Consider the following 20,041-nt stretch of genomic DNA (forward strand, 5'->3'; position numbering starts at 1 on the left):
AGTCACCAGGAGGCAGGAGCAGGACAATCCCCTCCCCACTGGCCACCTCACATCTGCAGAACTGCAGATTCTGATGCCGGCCTGAAGGCAGAAATACTCATTTCTGCTCACTGAAGAGTGCACTGGGCTCAGGTTATCATGCACAGGAGGAGCACAGGAGGGCCCATCAAGCCTTTATGCCCAATTATACATAAATGAAGCAGCCTCTGCAGTCACACGTCTGTTGTGCTTTCCAAACCACCACAAGCACTTCCACCCAAACCTGTGCATGGATTAGCTGTGGGGGACTCTGCACATTATCCAAGTAAAAGGAGGGGAAAAAAAAAAAAACATGACAAAGCTCCAGAGTGATTAGGAAATGTGTCATGTGTCAGAACAGCAGATCTAATTCAAGTCTGGAATTTGTTAGAATGCTGCAACTAAAAAGAAATACAGAGTGGCATTATGAAAGAATATATTGTAATGGAATCTGCACCATCAGATCTTTTCCAGGCAAAAACTACTCGTTACAATAAATGATCTAAAAAAATCAGTATTAATATAAGAATCTGTGTGCATCCACCAAACAGGAGTTGCAAGTACATTAGGTTTAAAACAATCTCAGAAAAAACTCATTTTCAGTTAAGTTCCCCCATATCCTGCCCTCTCAAATGACTGCAAAGAGCATCCATACAATCTCAGAAATCCTATTATCTCCCTGTTCTCATCATAAATTCAGTAGTGTTTCTTTGATGAATTACATTCCTTTCTATCATATTATTTTAGTAAAAAGTACACATCAGAGCTCTTAATTAAAGCCCACACCTGTAAATTGGATTTTTTATATATATAATTGGCATATATACATGTGTAGAGCATAAATATAGTACATGCACATAGAGATGGGATCAGGATGTTCCATTACCAAAACAGCACTATTATTTCTACAGCTCTAAAAGAGCCTATTGTGATCTGTGATTTATGTTTGCGGGAACTGTGCTTGTCACCCAGAGCTCCATGCCTCCTTCATTCCTCTGGTTAAAATAGATTAGTTTTTTTAGTTTGTCTATGTGATAAGCTATTCTGGAAGAGTTATTCTTGTGTGGATGCCCTCAGTCTGAAATGAAATACTTTATCATTTTGATTTAGCTTTATCCATATGCTCAAAATTCCCCTATTCCACACAAGGAAACCAAAGAATAAACTGAGCAGCAAGTCTGCTTCCAGTCCAAATGTCCTGACACTGGTGTTGGGCTGGAAAAGCTCCTCAGTAGCAGAGTGCCCTCACACACTGGCTGTACCTGTGCACCCTCCCGGGGCAGGGGCTGCTCCAGCCAAGAGGAGAGAGGTGCAAGGGAAGAGAGAAGTCTGCACAACCACCATCAGGGGATACAAATACACCATCGCTGCTGCTGTGCTCATGGCATCTCTGAGGTGCACTTGCACCTTTTGCAGGGCAGCAGCTGAGGCGTGTGTGGGAACACAGAGAATTCCTGTATCCAAGGGATTTGGGTGCTCTCATCACAGGCTTCCATCAAAAGCCCACAGTGGTTCCAGTGACTTGCCCAGGTGCAGGAATGGAGCCTGTGACAAGGCAGGAAATGAACCCAAAAGTGGCCCAAGTCCAGCTTTGGAACTGGCCTTTGCAATGCTCCCACTTAACACAAAATTGGCTTCTTTAGGAAAAGTGTCGCTACAAGACTTTCAATTTATATGACTTCACTAAAAGTTAGCTTATGCCAGGCATACAGGAAACAAGAAATTAAGGAAAAGCAGGGAAAGGCCAGCCATGCAGTTTAGATTTGTTTGGCAATAGGTGATGGGAGGGCGATCCCTGAGCCCACAAAGCGGCGGGGCTGCAGCAGTGGGGTTGCAGCAGTGGGGCTGCAGCGGTGGGGCTGCAGCGGTGGGGTTGCAGCGGTGGGGCTGCAGCGGTGGGGCTGAGCACATCCCCGAGGTGCGGGCTGGCACACAGCCCGTTCACCTCTCTTTTCCCAGCCGGCAGGAATGAAAAACCCAGCCAGCAGCTTTACAGCTTCTTTATTTAAAAGATAAAATGGAAATAAAGTTTAGGATGACGTTAGCTAAAACTTTCTAAAATAAAACTTCCATGAAAAGGGGAGGCTGAAAGCAGATATTTCTGAAGCTGCCGCATCCTCCACAGCGCTCGCACTTCGCATCCCGAACCCCTCCCCCGGAGGAGCCGCTGCCTCCCACTGCTCCGGTTCAAATAAAAGGAAGGAACCCTGCCTGCAAACACAGGCTTGCCCGGAGCCCAGGCTCCCGACGATCAAGTCGCTCTGTCAGGTTAATTAGCACATAAATTAAGAAATGCTTTGCTCGCAGTAGTGCCAGGCACAGAAGGAAAGCTGTGGGCATGGAAATGAATGAAGCATCAGGGAGCCAGGACACAACTTTTTGTCATATCTATGGCCCGTGGTGCAGTCTCTCAATAGCCAAAGCAAATTAGAAAATCACCTTGTTTCTATCATAGCAGCTATTTCTTCCTTGGTTACATTTCAACTTTTCTGCTTTAAAAGTTAGGACATATTTTCCAAATATTTCCAAAATGGGCATCTAAACTATACTTCAACCTTTCTGGACCCAGACCATAGCTGGGAACCATCCTGAAGCTCCATCACCAGGTCAACCCCTCTACCTCAAACCCTGCCACCACACCAGAAGAAATTGGGACACCAACAACCACCTTCCATCCCACATTACCCCCCTCACACCCAGGCAAGATCTTTGGACAATGACTATATCTTATAAATACTTTTTTTTTTAAATAATTTCTATTATTTTTATGAAGAACCATGAATTATATACATCAGTCAAAAGAAACCTAGAAAACAAGGAGGTCAAAATGTCAATATTCACAATACTGAGCAATTCCACTCAGCTGCCCAAATTTTTCTCAAGGTTCCTTCTTACCTGAGGATGGCACAGTTACAGAAAAGACTTGAAGAAACTTATTCTTCTGAATGAAGAAAAATGAAAAAAAAAAAAAAACAACAAAAAAAAACCTTACCAATAATACTGAGCCAGCCTGCCAGAAGAAAATGGAAGACAAAAGAAGATATGATTAATGATGCCTTAATCTTTTAATGCAATAATTTCTGCCTTCAAGGGACTTCTGGTAAATAGCACAAAAAGTCTCACCAGGAAATTCCCAGACACATTAATCTTGCTGCTGGGCCCTGGCAGGTTCTCTGTGCAGTCAGAGGCTCCTCAGTGCAGCGAGGGTGTTGCTGGGCCAGCAGACAGACACGAAAACCTATTTCAGCTCTAAAAGCAGCACAGGTTCAAAGCCTGCTCCAGCTCATACCATGGGGAACCCTATCTGGAGCTCTGCCACCCCCTTACACACTGTCAGAATGCTGAAAATCCGGCTGTCCCCACGTCAGCAGCTCCTCCATGGAGCCTGCGGTTATTTCTGGTGCTCCACCATGGCATGCTCAGGCCACCTCTGACTCACTACCCCTGTTTGCTCCATGTCAGGACTGCACAGTTCCCTCAAGTGACTCACATCCTGCAGGACCAAGCCTGTGGTCCATCCTGTGGTCCATCCAGTCACACCTCCCAGCCACCATGATGAGTGACAGCCCACCAGGAGTGTTTCCATCGCTCTCCTGCCTTCATCCCGTGGGACAAGTAGGCCTGGGAGCAGCAGACACAACAGAACTTAAAGCTGTCCAAAGCAGGGTCAAGCAGCTCTGAAGAAAGAGTGGGTTCACATGAAAACACCATCAATTGTGAACTTCAGAGCACTTGGTAATTTTAAGAGGAGTGTCGAGTGATGCAGCTGAGGGCTGGAGCTGCAGGTCAAAGTGCCACACAAAACACAATGCTTTGTGGGAGGGACTCTGGCCAGGGGAGGCAAGGACAGGGATGGAGGGAGGATGGGTACATGCAAGTAGATAGGTAGGTTTTCTTTTCACACATCTTTGGTCAATAGACACCATTAGATTATGTAACTTAATTTACTTAAATCTCCTGATTTGCACACATATCATCCTCTTCTGCCTTGCTTCAGATAGCAGGCCTTGAGGGCATGGATTTGAAAAACTGGGCAGCAGCTTTACAAAACCATTTCCCAGAGATCCTTAGCCCCAAACAGGCAACAACCATCAGCTGAACACTACACAACAAACGAGGCACACCTGAGTCTGGCAAAATGAACTCACTCACATTGGCAAGAGTCAGCTGCACAAGAGCTGCCCACAGAGGGGAGGAGATGAAAGGGTAGAGCTTTGGGAAATGCTCCCAGGCATGCAGGTAATCATCCAGACATGAGCAGGAGCAGGAAGCAGTGGGAGCTGGTACAGGAGCACGTGAGCTGTGCTCCTGCCATCACCCCAGGCTGCACACGTGGGCTCCCAGGGCAGAACCAGCCCTGGTGACAACGGGCACGGATTGGCAAACCCTGCCCTGAGCTGCCACCAGCAGGGAGCTGCTCCTGGAAAACATCTGAGCAATGTGTGCTGGGGATTTGTACTGGCACAAAACCATGGCCAAGTGCCCCAGCATGGGGAAAGGAGGGTCCCTGCAGCAGCTTGGAGAGCATAGCATTTAAGCCAATAAACTCCACAATTATACAATAAGTTATATAGGGAGTTGCATACATGTCTTTCATATGTACCCTGGGCATCCCCAGATATCTGCAAAGATTAAGGAACTTGACTGTCTCACATTCTGAAATCCATACCATGAACTCAGACCATTGGAAAAAAGGCACCATTGGCATTCTGCTTCTATTGGGGATGCTGCCATTTCAGTGCAGTTTAAAAATGCATGTTGCTGTTCCCACCTCCTCCATCTCTCTTCATACTTCCTCACTGCACTTCCCCCAGTTATTTCAGCACATCCCCATACATTCATTCATCACCTTCCCCAAGCTGCCTTTATTGGATCCTGCTTTGTATTTGGTGCCCCCAGACATTTCTCTTAATGCCCAAGAAGAACCAGAAAAATAAACCTGTAGAAGAACATAAAATTGCCTTTAAAAATAAAAACATATTACCTTGAGACAGTTCAGCAGTATGTCAGTATATAACTAATGAGCATCCTTATTTTCTAACCCCTTTTCTTTATTTCCAAGCCTTTGAAAGCCAGGCTGTGTGACCTGGGGGGACAGAAAAGGTGAACAAGCTCAGATGGACTAAATATCCAGTACCAGAAAGACTCAGAAGTACATTCAAGGACAAGAAATATGCAGGTGAGAGGTAGAAGTGATTAAGGAAAATACTCAGCACATATTATCAGGTGAACTAAGGCACCAGCACCTGGTCCAGAAGAAAAGACTGTTCTAAGTTCCCAGAGCCCATAAACTCTAAAGGGTTCCATGGATGTAATTTTTCTCTGCTCTCTCTCCTCCCTTTCCTTTCCTTTCCCTTCCTGCCCATTCACGGAATCAGAGTTTGACAAACTTGCAACTGAAGTTCCAGGCTGTGACTGCTGATTTGCACAAGGCTTTAGCAGACTGCAGAGTGCCATCTAGATGGAGGAAGGAGGATGTGCTGCGAGCCAGCCAGCTGGAGGTCATAAATCCTTCAGGGGTGCATCACAGAGTGCCTACAAGATGCTTTGCAGAACAGCTCTTTGCACACTGCAGATGTTTTGTGGCAATTTTTAAAAAATACTAAAATCCTCTGGTGGCTGAATGAGCAATGGTCTCAAATGGCTTGTGGGATGAGATGAGAGCCCTTTTAGTTTAGCATTTGAATATTTATGCACTCTCATGGAGAAACATTTTAGCTCCTTATTTTTTCCAGGCTATTTAAGGTTCAGATGACCACTGAATCAGGACAGATTTTAATGTTGGGCTTCCAGACAGAGCCTCATTAAAGGACACGTGGACCTGAATGGGGCATTGCATGTAAATGCATGCATTTTTTATGTATGTGCAAATATTTGCCTATGGAAAGGCATTGGAAGGCATAGACTCCATGAGCTGTAGATTTTTAGCAGGATAGAAATCTTGCCTATATCATAAGTGGAAAAATATGGATCTGAGATGACCATAGAGATGTGGTGGGCAGCACTGCAGGGCCTGCTCCACAGGACAGTGCTCCCACAAACCTGCAGTAAGAAACCAAACCACATCAACACCAAATTTCTGCTCTCCTGTCTCAAGAAAACAGCATTCTCATTTCTGTAATAGTATGAAAAGTGCAGCAAAGTCTCTCCTAAGCTCATACATTTCCCTCATACCCAGCTGTGCACAATCAGTGCCAATCCCAACCACCCCACAGAACACCAGCAGCTCCACAGCCCTTCACAAACAATGCTGAAATGCAGAGACCTCCTAAATGTGCTCGTGCAAGACTGAAATGTGCCTTTGCTGCCCAGGACATCCTTCTGGTCTAGATGAGCCTGAGGAAAAGCCAGTGTTTGTGCAGGTCATCAAGGAGGATGAAGTTCCCCCTGACCCACTTGGGCAGGAAAGCAGGTGCTGCTGCCCCATCACCTGTGTTAAATCCAGCATGGAAATCACTCCACTGCACCTTGCTGCCTGCCCTTGTCCAAGCTCACAAGATAAAATTCAGCAGAAGGCTGAGCTGGGGACAAAGCAAGTAACATAAATGTGTTCACCTTTCTCCTGTCAAAACCCAACCTGACAAATTCACCATTTAAAGTAAGCAGCACTGAAACAGACCCGTGAAAGGGTTTGGGTTAGAGGGAACCTTAAAGAACATCTTTTTCAACCCCCCTGCTACGGGCTGGGACATCTTCCAGCATCACAGGTTGCACCAAGCCCCTTCCAGCCTGGCCTGGGACACTGCCAGGGATCCAGGGGCTGCCACAGCTTCTCTGGGCACCCTGTGCACTCCCCACCCTCACAGCAACAGCAGCCAAAGAATGCCTCGTATCAAGAGTCCATATTTAAGTCCATATTTAAGAGACAGCAGCACAAAGCTGCCCTCGGAAGCATGATCATTTCTTTGGGAGTTATAAAACCAGGCACTAGCACAGCAATGTAATAAATAATAGAACCTGGTGAATAATGCAAATAAAACATTTTCTCTTCCTATTTTTCATGTTTCTAAATATATTTCCTTCCATTGCTTGTCAGGCCTATTCTGCTTTGCCTTTCACAAACCTTCATGCAGAGCAGAAAAAAATTGCAAAGGACTTGGGAGAGAAGTAAAAGGGCTGCTGTCACCCCTGCCTTGTTCCCCTTCCTCTGCCTTGTTCTCCCTTCCTCTGGCACACTCTGTCAGGACCAGGAAGCTGGGGGCTGGATTTAGATTCAGCAGGAAAGCTCTCCCAGCCTGTAATTATGCTGACAGCTCCATGAAAGCTTTACTTTGGGTCTAATTAAGACTTATTAGATTTGAAAACAAACAGAACTTGGTTCTTTCCAGGATGATAGACCCTTTACATGTGCAAAGCAAAAAGGTGAAAACAAAAAAAGGATGGAAATTCAAGGAGGAGAAGAAAAAAAAAGAATAAAGGAGGTCTGTGTCCAGCATTTTGAGTCAGGTCATGGAGCCCTTCATGAGCATCACCATTGGAGATGGTGGGATGGTGGCCAGAGGGACAGAGCCTGACTCAGAGCTCCTCACCCACTGCTTAGGAGCCAGTTGCACATTGCTCCCCACTATACTGTGGTTAATGCTGTGAAGCAGGAGGGACATTCAGCCTTTCAGAATTTCCCTTTCAGAGTGTTTGATGGGTGAGAGATGGGGCAGGAGGGGAGGCAGCACACACAGGTTCTTGGGGTGAAGGGAAGCACTTCCACAGCTGCAAGAGAATGCACAACCTGAGCTTGCCTCGGTCAGCATGAATGTCAGCTTAGTTTGTGTACTGAATACCTAATGTCAGTGCAGAAAAAGGACACTAAAGCAGAGTTTTTCAAAAAGACATTCACAGGAGCTGCACCAGACACCAGCAAGTTCAAAGGAAAGGGTAAGTTCCCACCTGGTGCAAGTGTATTTCCTTGTCCCCAGACAGACACAGACAATAAATGCAGTTCATTCACTCTTTTAATAGACTTTTCTCACATTAAGAGCAGAAGATGATGAGAGTGTGTGTGCTGAGCTGCAGTAAAAGCTGTGCTTCGGCTGCGTCTGGTGCTGAGCCCAGCACAGCTGCTGGAGTGCCAGTGCCCTCTCCTGTTCAGTGTGCAGCAGCTTCCCTGTTCATGTCTGCCGCCTTCAGAGGCTGGGGAAACATTCCCAGCCTGACATCCTGCTAACAGCCCTTTAAAAATGGTGTTTATAAGGTGAAGGGAAATGTGGAAATGCTGCAGAACTCCTGTGGACGCTGTGTTCTCTTTGCTGCAGTCCAGAAGAGTTATCGCTTGCATCGGGCCATTTAGGAAGAAATAATCCTCAAACTATCCCATGTCATTATGTACAGCAGGTTTGCATTTTCTTTCCAGAGCACATCTTCAATGACATCCACTTTTCCTCTCTGTGGCTGTAACTTGAACTCCAGCCACTGCCAAATGTATTCACAAAGTCACAGAGGAGGAAAGCGAAGCCAAAGGGAATCATCAGGGACTGACATTGGGGTTTATCCTCCCACCCTACCTGGACAGTTTTCCAGACTTTTTACACTGTCATGTACTTACAACAGCACAGATTTATCCTCATTTTACCACAGTATTAAAAGCAGTGGTGCTGCTACAGAGTGTTTCCAAACAGCTCTCTTCTCAGCCCAAGGATTTCTGAAGGACAGCTGTGATGAAGTTTTCCGGTCTGATATTATTAAGCATCCTAAAGCAACTGAAGGAATTAAAAGAATGAGTAGGAAACCTTTTCACTATTGGAAAGTGGGGTTCTATTATTCCCGGGGACACTGTCCCCAGATGCCTTTAGAATTGTTATTGATGTGCCAACAGAGGGAACAATTTTCCTCCTAAATCACCACAGCCTGGAGCCATGCTGTAATGTGGGAATTCCAGCACCAGGCTACTACAGTGAATGAAGGTCTCCAACTCCCATCCTTGAGAGAGTTGTCACTTAATGGCACATGACAATACAACCCTTAATGGCTTAAAGCTAAGACAAAAAGAACTCAAGGCTCCTTAAAACAAGCTCAGCTGAGCAAGGTTTCTGGCAAGGGCACTGCAAGCTGAGCAGTGAAGGCCCCCCATTATTCAAACAGGAATTCCTAGTTCCTGACCTGTCCTTGTCACCCTGCAATGACCTTTCCTCCTGCCTCCCCTCACAGGGCTCACACAGCCTCATATCCCCAGGGGCCAGGGCCACCCAACAGCTCAGGAGGGAGAGGGTGACACACAAACTGCTGAGACCATCCCAGCCCTACCCAGCCTGACAGAGACAAGCCTGATCAGCTGGTGGAGGGCAAAACCCACCTAAGTTAAGCAGAGCAGGAGCACGTTTAGCACACCTCAGCTTCAGGAAGCTTACAAGCACCCTTGAGCAGGAAGGAGGAGCTTCTTGAGTCCCTGCTGGGCAGGGCACAGCTTTGGTGGCACTGCTGTCACCAGCACCAAGGGAAATTGCCCTACAGGGAGCCAGGGGTGGACAATATCTCCTGGCAGAGTCAGGCTCTTCTCCTGGCGATGCTGGGCCACCTGAAAGCTAAATTGCTCTGTCTGGAGCAGTACAAGTTTGCCCAGCTGAAAACCAGGGCTCAGGCGAGCTGGCAGAAACAGCTCACCCTGTAAAGTGGCTCTCCTGCCCCTCTCACTGTTATTCTCACCAGCACCAACCAGCAAGAGCGGGCTCTTTGTGACCATAGATGGGCAACCTGACATGTGTTATTTCTTATATTTCCTCATTGTTTTTCTCCAAGTAAGATTAATAAGATCAGACAAAATTTCATGCTAAAATATTGCCTGGGATGTTGGTGGCACTATATTAATACAGTATCTCTCATCTTAAAAGATGTATTAACCTGTACAGTAGTTTAAATTCATTCTGCTCTGTGTTCTGGTAGCCAGAAACGACAAATACAGCTGCTCTGCTATCAGCTGCCAGGTCTCCTGCCACTACCCTTCTATAAACCTATTTGCTGGGAGCAGAGACCTGGTGTGGTGCTCACAGGGGTCACAGAAGAGCAAGGCCACACTGCAGCCACTGGGTGTTAGCAGGGTGACACCACAGAGCCCTGCTCCAGCCAAAGAGCAAAGCTCACAGCATTGTGCAAGGGCCTCAGTGCTCACACCCAGGGGTACCCACAGCTCCTCACATGCACATTTGGACATCTCTAACTTCTTTTTTCTGCAGCTTAATCTATGAAAGAAAACTAATCTGTCACAGTTTGGATGCTCACACAAAACCCATCAGTATACCAGGGTTTTCCCAAGGATGATTTTGAGTTTTGTCTGTTCTTTCCATGAAACCCACTGCAATAATTAGGACCACATCTGGAACTTGCTGAAATCCAGCTGGGAAATAGGGATTTATCCAAGAACAAGTTTTGGGACTCTTACAAAACAAGGGAGATGTTGCAGCAAAGTAAACTGAAGTTCAGAAGACACTAAAGGTGTTTCCATGCCACAAACTGTATTGTTTGGAGTCTAAAATGAGTTCTATGCAATGACTTGTGGCTGTTACTCCAAACTCCCAGTTTACAGGAGCCCTACTAGAGCACTTTGAGGAAAAGCCCATTTAGGCACTTCCACGTTCACCACCTGTGGATGCCAGACAGACATGCAAGCAGGAAGCAATGCCCCACACTTCTGAGCAAATCAGTCCTGAAATACAATCTGAAGGGAAAGCCATACATCCAGGAGCCTACCTTTATTGAAATGCACCTCCATCAGGCCAACAATGGCCAGTTTCAGGCCAATTTCATCAGTGAAATCATCTTTTTTATGTCAAAACCATCAGGTTTGGGGTCTTCTGGCTTGAAGCAGCAGCAGCTGAGCTGGAGTTTCGCAGAGCTGGTTCACAGGTGTGAGTATCCCCTCCTATGCAGGGCACCAGGCAGGTCAGCCCTGGGGAGGATGGAGCCTCCCCTGCACCTGGGGCTCCTGCTGTGACTCCGCATCAGACAGTGCAGGGCCAGCACAGCCTCTGTGGCAAATCCACCCCACAACTCTGCTCCAAGCTCTCCATGGCTGCTAAGGGGAGCTGCTGAAGGTTTCCTTTCTGTGGGACACAAACATTAATTAGTCAATGACTTTAAAGCCATTTATGGCACTAGAGGTCTCTCCTGAAATTCCTAGTTATCGCTGATGCCTGTACCTAGCCAGCTGCTTTTCTCTCTGCTGATACTCAGCCTTGCTGAGGTACAGTGCCACCACTGCAGGGACACCACCATCCCTCACAGTCCCCATCCAGAAAGCCTCCTCAGTGAAGCACCCACTTCTCTTGTTTTGTGGCCCAAAAGCATCACTTCAGGGTATGATATAACTCTATAAATAAAGATACCATGTATAATACCTGTGATAACCAAATTGCTTTCATAACAAATTGCTAGCAGCCTCTGAAATCTCAAACACCCAAAAGTAGAAAGCATTTAATTGCACTCTGAGTCACTGATGGATTTCAGTCCATCTGTAATACTTAAACTGAGCTACCTCTGATAGCTACATCCATATTAACAAATAAGAAAAAAGTCAAGTCCCAAGCACACTGAAATCAATACAGCTTTAAATGTACTCATTTGAGATGAATCTAAAACCCTTGCACATTAAAAAGTGCCAGCTGGACATTTTTCTAGGAACTGGATCACCTTCCCATCAGCCCCACAGGTCTCCAAAGAGTGTTTCAGAGAGGGAGAAAATGTCCAAGAAACTTTAAAAAATGGGGGAAAAACTCAGGGTGGCAACAATGAGTAATTTCTGCCACATACTTCCAAAGGTAAGATAAAAAACAGGGGCTACCCAAAAGAAAATTCAGAGAACTATCCACTGAAGTGCTCTGTGCAGTTTTCTGCTTTCTTTCAAAAGAAAGAATATTTTCTTTCAACTTCACATAATTTTAAGACATGAAAAAATAAAAAAAAAAAAGGAACCAAAACAGTGCAGCAAGTCAGCTAAGTAAACACTGGCATTAACTAATATTTATTGATGGTAAGTAACTAGTGACTCCCAAAGCCTTGGTGTAAAACCAAGTAGCTCTAAATCTGCCCCACTGCAAGCCACAGACATGTTCACCCCAGGATTATTTTGCATGTTTTAAGTCATGTCTCCACTCCTGAGCACCCCCTAAGGTTTGATCAATCCTACATTTACATCAAAAGAGCAAAAAGTTGCAGCAGCTGTGTAAAGAATCGATTTGTAAGAAATGGAGGAGGGAAAGTTACCTGCATGGACTAATAACTTTATAAGACTTTCCAAAAGAACATTTCAAAGCATTTCAAACTATAGATCTTCTAATATCTGATCCATAGTTCATTCTACAGCCACAGCACATGAAAAATAGGTCAGAATCTGTGCTCTAAGTTGCTGAAATTCATCAGAATCAATAGGAAACCTGGAACAAAGTGCAGCTCCCACTGAGATGAAAACACCAAACTCCTCTGGACTTTGTCTCACAACTGTACACTAGGGACTATACAGATAATTTAAACACAGACTTATTTAAAACAATGAAAAAAGGAGAGGATGTGAGGAACGGGAAGAATGCCAGAAAAGGTGAGGTATTGCTGAGTGAAAGCAGAGCAAGGAGGTACCACAGGGGGGCACAAGGAGAAACAATTTGCCAGAATAAGATGCAGATCAACAGCTTTGGTTCTACTTTTAGAAATGGTTAAAAACAAAAAACAGTTTAAGAAATGTACTTGCTTGTTTGTGGCAGCTGTGTCTGAAGTCCACAGGCATCTCAAGGGCCATTCCTTCAGTCGGGAGGGTCACAATAACACAGCAGTGCTGTTGATCTGCACTACTCAGTGCCTGCTTCAGCCATACCAAGGGTGGCAAACAGCTCTGGCAGCCCCTCACCCGGCCCCAGAACAGATGGAAGGGGTTTCACACCGTGTGTAAATTTATTTCACCAGGAATTTGAGCTCAGATCTTTACCTCACCAAGGTAAGCTCAGGGGAAATCCACGTAGCATCAGCACACTCAGCCAGGCTCCAGTTTGCTGCAGAAAAGTGAGTCCTGTTTCCTGGGCTTCACAAACATGCAGTCTGTGGAAATAGTCCGTAAAATGGGATTTCAGTTACACCTGAGCTGGAACTATTCAAAAAAGTTCCTTTTGCTTTGAAGTCCTCGATGCAGGGCCAGAGCCATTAGTGCAGATTCAAGCTCAGGAATAATTTTGCTTTGGAGTGAACATCTGTTCCCTCCCTGTGCCCCTCAGGCTGGGCAGGACCCAGCCTGGCTTTGGCTCACATTCTCTCTAAGTGTGTGTAAAAACTTCTTGTGTTGGCGGAGCAGAGCAGAGCAGTTTGACACAAAAACAAAGGTGGCAGTAGGGCCCAGGTGGAACACAAGTCTGCTCAGAGGGGCTTCAGCTCAGAGGCACCACGGCCATCTCTGACCCTCACACACCCTGGCAGCACAGGGACCCCTGAACAACAGCCAAGCCAACCTGCCCAGCCAGGGGCGAGACCTGGCGTGAGCCCAGGCTCTGACCAGCACCTGGGAGCTCATGGCAACAGCAGAATCCAAACCCCGTGTCCCCAGAGCACACTGACACCCCAGAACAGTGCTCCTCTGCACTCTCTGTTTGGTGCCATGGCCATGTTTAACCCCAAACGTGGCTCAGCCCTGGCCTGGCTGCCATGAGCCCTGCAGAGCAAACCCTGCAGAGCAGGCTGTGGGCAGTGTGATAAGGCTGTGGGCAGTGTGATAAGCCTGTGGGACAGTGTGATAAGGCTGTGGGACAGTATGATAAAGCCATGGACAGTGTGATAAAGCCATGGACAGTGTGATAAGGCCGTGGCTGCCCGTGGCCAGCACCGAGGCTCTGTTGGCTCACACCCTAGATGGCAGCAGCACCCAAGGAATGGGCTGGGAAACCCAAATCTGCCCATGCCTGATGGGGTTTCACGTTCACATAAATCCCATCTGAAGGCTTCCATCTAAAAAGGAACTCCTCTGGAAGCCTGAACGAAAGGAGGACGGTGTGAACACAGAGCTGGGAGCCGAGGTGTCAGGTCCCCTCACGGCAGCACAGCGAGGCCAGAGCCAGCTCTGCCAGGCAGCCTGCAAAGATCACAGACACAGGCTGCTCTTTTCTGTCACCAATGCACTGTTCTGGCACAGAAATGGCAACAAACCTGCTGTGAAGGGGTAACTGGGAGGGCTGGACCACCAGGGAGGGATGATACCCTCAGCATGGGGAAAGCTTGGCCTGTTTCTCTGTGTAATCCCTGCTAAGTCCTTACAGTAATTGTTCTGGTTTCAGTAGTGGTGCACGTGTTCCCAGCTCCCTGATGGTTTCTCAGTACCCAAACAAGAAGACAGTCCCAGTGCAGGAGCACAGCCCTGGCATGGCACAGGGGGACGTGGCCACACGGGACAGTGCTGGGCAGCAGAAGCTGCAGGGCCAGGAGCAGGGGAGGCACACCCTGCCAGGACTTTTCCAGGAGTATGGGGTAGCAGGCAATGCTGGCTGCCACTCCCACGCTGACACGCAGGACAGGCACTGCACAGCCCCCACTTCACTCTGCAAGGTGACAGAGAGTCCACAAGAGTCAGCTCACACCAGACTCTTCTTTCCCTGCCCATGCTGGCCCTACCTCTGCTCTCCGATGCTCTTGCAAACTCTGCAGTGCTGCAGTGAACTCCTGGGAGTTCACTCTATTCCAGCCCTCATTCTGAAGAAACATTAATATTTTAGCATCAATGACTATTGATTTTCTTTTTCCATCTTGCATTTCTCGAGCACATCCTGTATGGAAACAAACCTGAGAGAGAAGAAAAGAGAGCAAATAATGTTGTTTAATTTGCAATGTATTACCAGCTTCATGAAGTGAAATGCTAAGCCTTGACTTTTCCACATGGATTAAGTGTCACTGTGGCAGATAATGGACACAGTACATCTACAAATGAAACCCAGAGTGGGATACAAGTAGCAGAAGAGGGAAAACACCACTCCATCCACTGCCTCATGCATCTCCCTGCAGCAACCAAGGCACCAGCCTGAGCCTCACCCTGCTGGGCTGGGCAGTGCCACAGGTCTTACCACATCACCTGAAAAGCATCTTGGCCATCTTGTCACTCATGTCACTGCTGTCTGAGAAGAGTTAACTTCAGGCTAGATATTCAAGAGTTACTCTCGTATAATAAAGTCATTATTATGGAGATTACACCAGCTCTACTGATATATTTGAAACTTTAAATACAAAAAACACACAGGATTAATAAAAAGTGACAGTTTCAGCTCCAAGGGTCTGCAAAGTTGCCTTCAGCCATGGAGAAAGTAGGCAAAGCAGGCTGTCAGGATGGATTTTGATCTTTATAAAGGCAAGATGACAGCACACTGTGCTTCTAAAGATACAAATAACAGCTAGTAAATTCAAGATTTTCTGTTGCATAGTTCTGTTCATCTGATAATCTTAGGAGTTCTTCAGCTAAAAAAAGAATTGATTCCCCACCACGGGAGCAGGCAAAGGCACAGGGAAGCAAACCCACAGGGGAGGGATGCAGCCCTGCCATCACACAGGGCAGAGCATCTCTTGTGGCATTCACCTGCCGAATGCCACATTCCAGAAGAAAATCTGGGCTAATACAAAAGAAGCAGAACTCTGGACCCTGGGAGAGCCAGGACTCCTTCCCCACACCTCAGACTGCCCATACCACCTTGCCTTTTCTCTGCCTGCTAATACAGGGACAAATGCTGCTTTTCAAAAATATTTACACAGTAGCTGGTCACTGCCACATTATGGGCACGCTCCAGAGTGAGATTCCCAAAAAACCAGGGGCTCCACCACCACATGGGACTTATGGGACATGAGATCTCTGTAGTCTTGGAGAGGATTCTCACCTCCTCCTCTCTACCTGCACCCTGCAAAGACCAGTGAGCTGCAGCACAGCCACTGCTGCCAGGTTCACCCCTCTCCTTTCCTGTGAGGCTCCAGCATGGGAAGAAACCCCTCCAGTTCATTCCCAAGCAGTGGAAGTTGGCAAGGCTCCATAAAGCAGCTGAAGATCTGGCTCCACTTGATAGTTTTATCTGAGATCACGATGATCTTGGCTAGAGGGTGCCAGCTGGATTGCTCTGGGGAGCCCTATTTATAGATAACACTTGAAAGGGCAAGTTCAAGGTGATGGCCCCTGGTGGGCCTTTTTTGTTTTCCTTCAAGAGCTCCTTATTCACACCTACCCAGTGCTTGCCAGGCAGGTTGGAAAGGCAGCAGATGAGGGCTCCTGGTGCTTTGTGCTTTCTCCAGCCTCCTGGCAGGAGCTCTGCTGCCATCTTGCCCTGCACCACAGGCCCTGGAGCTGACACCTAGCTGCACATTCTTCAGACCAAACCTTCATTTTTGTGGTCAGAGCAGTTTGAGGAGTTTTTCTCAGAGCAATGAGTGTCTCAGTGCAGCAACAGCAGATCAATTTTTAAGCCATCACCTGCTTGCTTGTGAGCACAGCACTTGTTACTTGACTCTGGGCATTTTGTTTCACAAAGAGTATTGCAAAATCACTGGCAAGAATCACCTGAGGAATTATTTTTGTTTGCTGAAGGACTGGTTTTCAAAGGGGCAAAGGGACTAGGCATAGTATCTAAATAATCCCAAGGGCTCTTTGCATTGCTTTAAAAAACTTGGCAGATATGTTAAAGCATCAGCATCACTCCCATGAAATCCCCTGTGACACAGAGATGCCTCCACTGAGCCTGAACCATAAAGCAAAGCCATAGACTTAAAAAGGAGAGAGGATTCCCCTCCATACCATTGCATCTGGGCTTTATTTGGGAACTTAGGCCACTTGGCTTTGCATAGCTCTAAGTAATACTGCATGTGGACCACTGTAAAAATGACTTTTTGAAGTCAGCTAAGCCATCCATTGGCAACTACAGCCAATGCCGAACCAGGGCCAGCAGGAACACAAACCTACCCCAGCCTAAGCCCAGAGCTACTGCAGCTGAGGGCAATGAGAGCCCACAGGAAAATTCCCTTCACCTTCCAAGGCTCCTGTACCACCTCTTGCACATCACTTATTCCTTCTGGTTTTCAGCATCTCCAGATGACCATCTGTGCCATAGTCTGGGCTCACTCAGGCATTGGAACAACTTCCAAAAATCTGCATTTCTGGAGATTTTAGGCTGGAACAGAATAACTAATCTGGGGTCTACTTTTCAGGCAATATCCCAGGTTTATGTAAAATAATTTCAAGAAGCCAACAGCTCACTTGGTGATCTTCTGAGACACTGTCCAGGAAGTAGAAAGTTGTAACAGGTGTAAGTTCAGGGTTAGGGTCTCTCAATAAGTCATAGAAGAAACAGACATAACACTTAGAGCCCTAACTGATTATGTATCTAATCCTCAGTGTTCTGCCCTTTCCCCCATCTCTAATTACATCAGAATGCACACTAACAAAATCCAACATATACAGCAGTTAACTGGCTTGGCCTTAATTCGGAACCACTGATAAACTTTTAATTGGAATTTCGGCCCTTAGAAAATGGCATTTTTATGCCTTTATCAAAACAAGGGTCTGGCAGATGTTCTCCTTCCTTTGCAGGCAATGGTTCCATCAGGCAACACAAACTCAGCACACACCTGCACCTTCACAATCCAGCCCAAACCCACCCAGTTCCTCCAAAGCTCATGAAATGTGCAAGATGGACAGAAGAAATCCATGTAGTCAAATTTGGGATTGGTTTCTGCTTTGAAGGGCTACCTGTACTTTAGGAGTTGCAGTTTTGATGACAACCTTTAAGTTTCCAGAGGAGCATGTGCCTCCTAGGAAAGGAAAATTCATCTGTTCTTGCCAGTGGTCAGTGTTTTGAGCAGCAGGTATGGCTTGGCAGCAAGGCCAGCAGTGCCCCTTTACCCCCTCACAGATAAAACTGTGTTGAGAAGGTCAGGAGAGAGAAAATCTTAAAAGTAATCCAGGTGGAAAGCGAGCCTGGGAGGTTACCTGCTCCAATCTCTGCTCAAAGCAGGTCCAAGAACAGGATGGAATCTGCAGTATATTCTGGGGTGGAAGCCCCACAACCTGCAGGCAATCCAAGATTATGTTAACTTGGAAAAACCACCACAAATTATGTAAAAGCACTTACCAGAAACACCTGGCCCTTCAGACAGGATGTGTTCAGCACAGGGAGAGGCTTCTTTGGTAGGGTCACATACAGGAGGAAGAAAACCAGATGCAGACAAGGCTTGTGGGTCAATCAGGAAAGATCAAGTCAACCTGGAGACTTACTCTGAGGGAATTCTTAGGTCTTGTGTTGAAGGTATTAAAGACCCAATTGTTGGAATTTAAATATATTGAATTCATTTTTCTGGAAAATTTCTACACAGGACAGATTAACTGTTCATATTTTGGGTTATTGTATCTAGGCCTAAGGAATTATGAATTCTGGCAAGACTACATCAGAAGCTGTTATAGAGCAAGGAATTGCAGACAAATCAGGTTTTAATTAATAATCCCAGACTCCAAATGAGCTACACCCCTGCACTGTCATCTGGAAGCACACAAGCCTCTGCAGCTACAACATTCAGCGTATCTTCAGCAGATTCCTGCTCTGAAAACCGCAATCACTTAAATGAAAGTCTTTAAAATTCCTTTTAGCAGCAAGACACGCATCTTCAGTGATTCACATTAAGGACAACAGTTTCTCCAGGGAGAGGAAAAAAGCCTGCCTACCCCATGGGAGATCACAGATGCTCTTTCACAGGAAGTAATTTAAATGTAGCCAGGAAAAAAAAAACAGGTTTCACTGAGTGAGCTTTTTCAGCAGAAAAGCTTAGAGATGAAAGCAAAAATACAAATTATAGTTCCCTCGGTAGAAGAAACAGTAGAATTACTGGCAGGGCATTTAATGCAAGTCTCTAGAAGATGGTCCCCCTCAGCTGAGAAGTTCACTCACCTCTAAGCATAAACCATGTATTTCTTTTTGTTGGGGCTTTCAGAGAGAATGGGAAAACAGGTGTTAGAATACTTTTGCTGAAGACAGCATTAGTTATCTTCAGCTGTACTCTATTAGATAGATATAGCAATATCACTCTTGCAAACTTATGGTGAAGCTCTCTCCCCAGAGCTTTGAAATCTGAAATATATTCCAAAAAGCACAGCAGGTGTTTTTTAAAAACAGCTACAAGACTGGCCTAAAGCATACCAAAGATGCACATATTTTTGTGGTTTGAAAGTGATGTAGAGACCATAATCTTGCAGAGAGGTAACACAAGAGACTATGAGTTATTAATTATTTGAGATCAAGTAATTACTCACTTAAACAGCAGAACTTGGGAATTTCTCCCCATCTTGATCTCGCATACCCCATTATAAATGGTACTCAAGGAATTCACTTCAAAAAAAGAAAGCTGGGTTTAAACAGCAATATGAAAATGAAAATGCCCAGAAAAGCAACAAACTAACCTCTGGACTGAGCAGCAGTGGCCTGTTCTGTGAGCACAGGTACACAGGGCTGCATGGGCAGGAGCTCGACGTGGCCCTCAGAACTCAAGCAGAAACAGAACAAGGTTCAGAGCACACCTACTTTAAATGCAAACATTTTGTATCCTCTGCTTTGATGTTTTGTAAAAAACACATCAGGTGTTCAAAGTACCAAAAAAAAAATTCCTGTGGCTTGAATTTCAGAGTTTCAAAGCATTGTGAGTTCTTCCAAGATGCAATGTTGTCACTCCATGACAACACCAACAGGGACCCCAGGATTCCCCATCACGCCCAGCTTGCTGTTCTAGTGTACCCAGAAACAACTTCACCTTACAATAAATCTGATAGAAGCGAGGGATTACAAAGCATGATTAAGACTGGCCTTATATGCTGTTTGAACCAGCTGATTGATGCATTTAATATTGAATTTTAAGGTGTTTTAGAAGGCAGTGTCTGCCCAAAGGGCTCCCAGCAGATTTCAAGGAGATCCTGGTACCTTGTGCACTCCCCCCGCACATCCCACTGCGGTCAATGAACAGTCCTGGTGTTCCACAGCCCCTGGTAACTGCTGGGACAGCAGCAGCAGCCAAAGTCACACAGGAAATGCTGCAATCTCACTAGCCACTGAGG

The sequence above is a fragment of the Taeniopygia guttata genome, chromosome 14 (genome assembly GCF_048771995.1).
Source record: "Taeniopygia guttata chromosome 14, bTaeGut7.mat, whole genome shotgun sequence".
NCBI lineage: Eukaryota > Metazoa > Chordata > Aves > Passeriformes > Estrildidae > Taeniopygia > Taeniopygia guttata.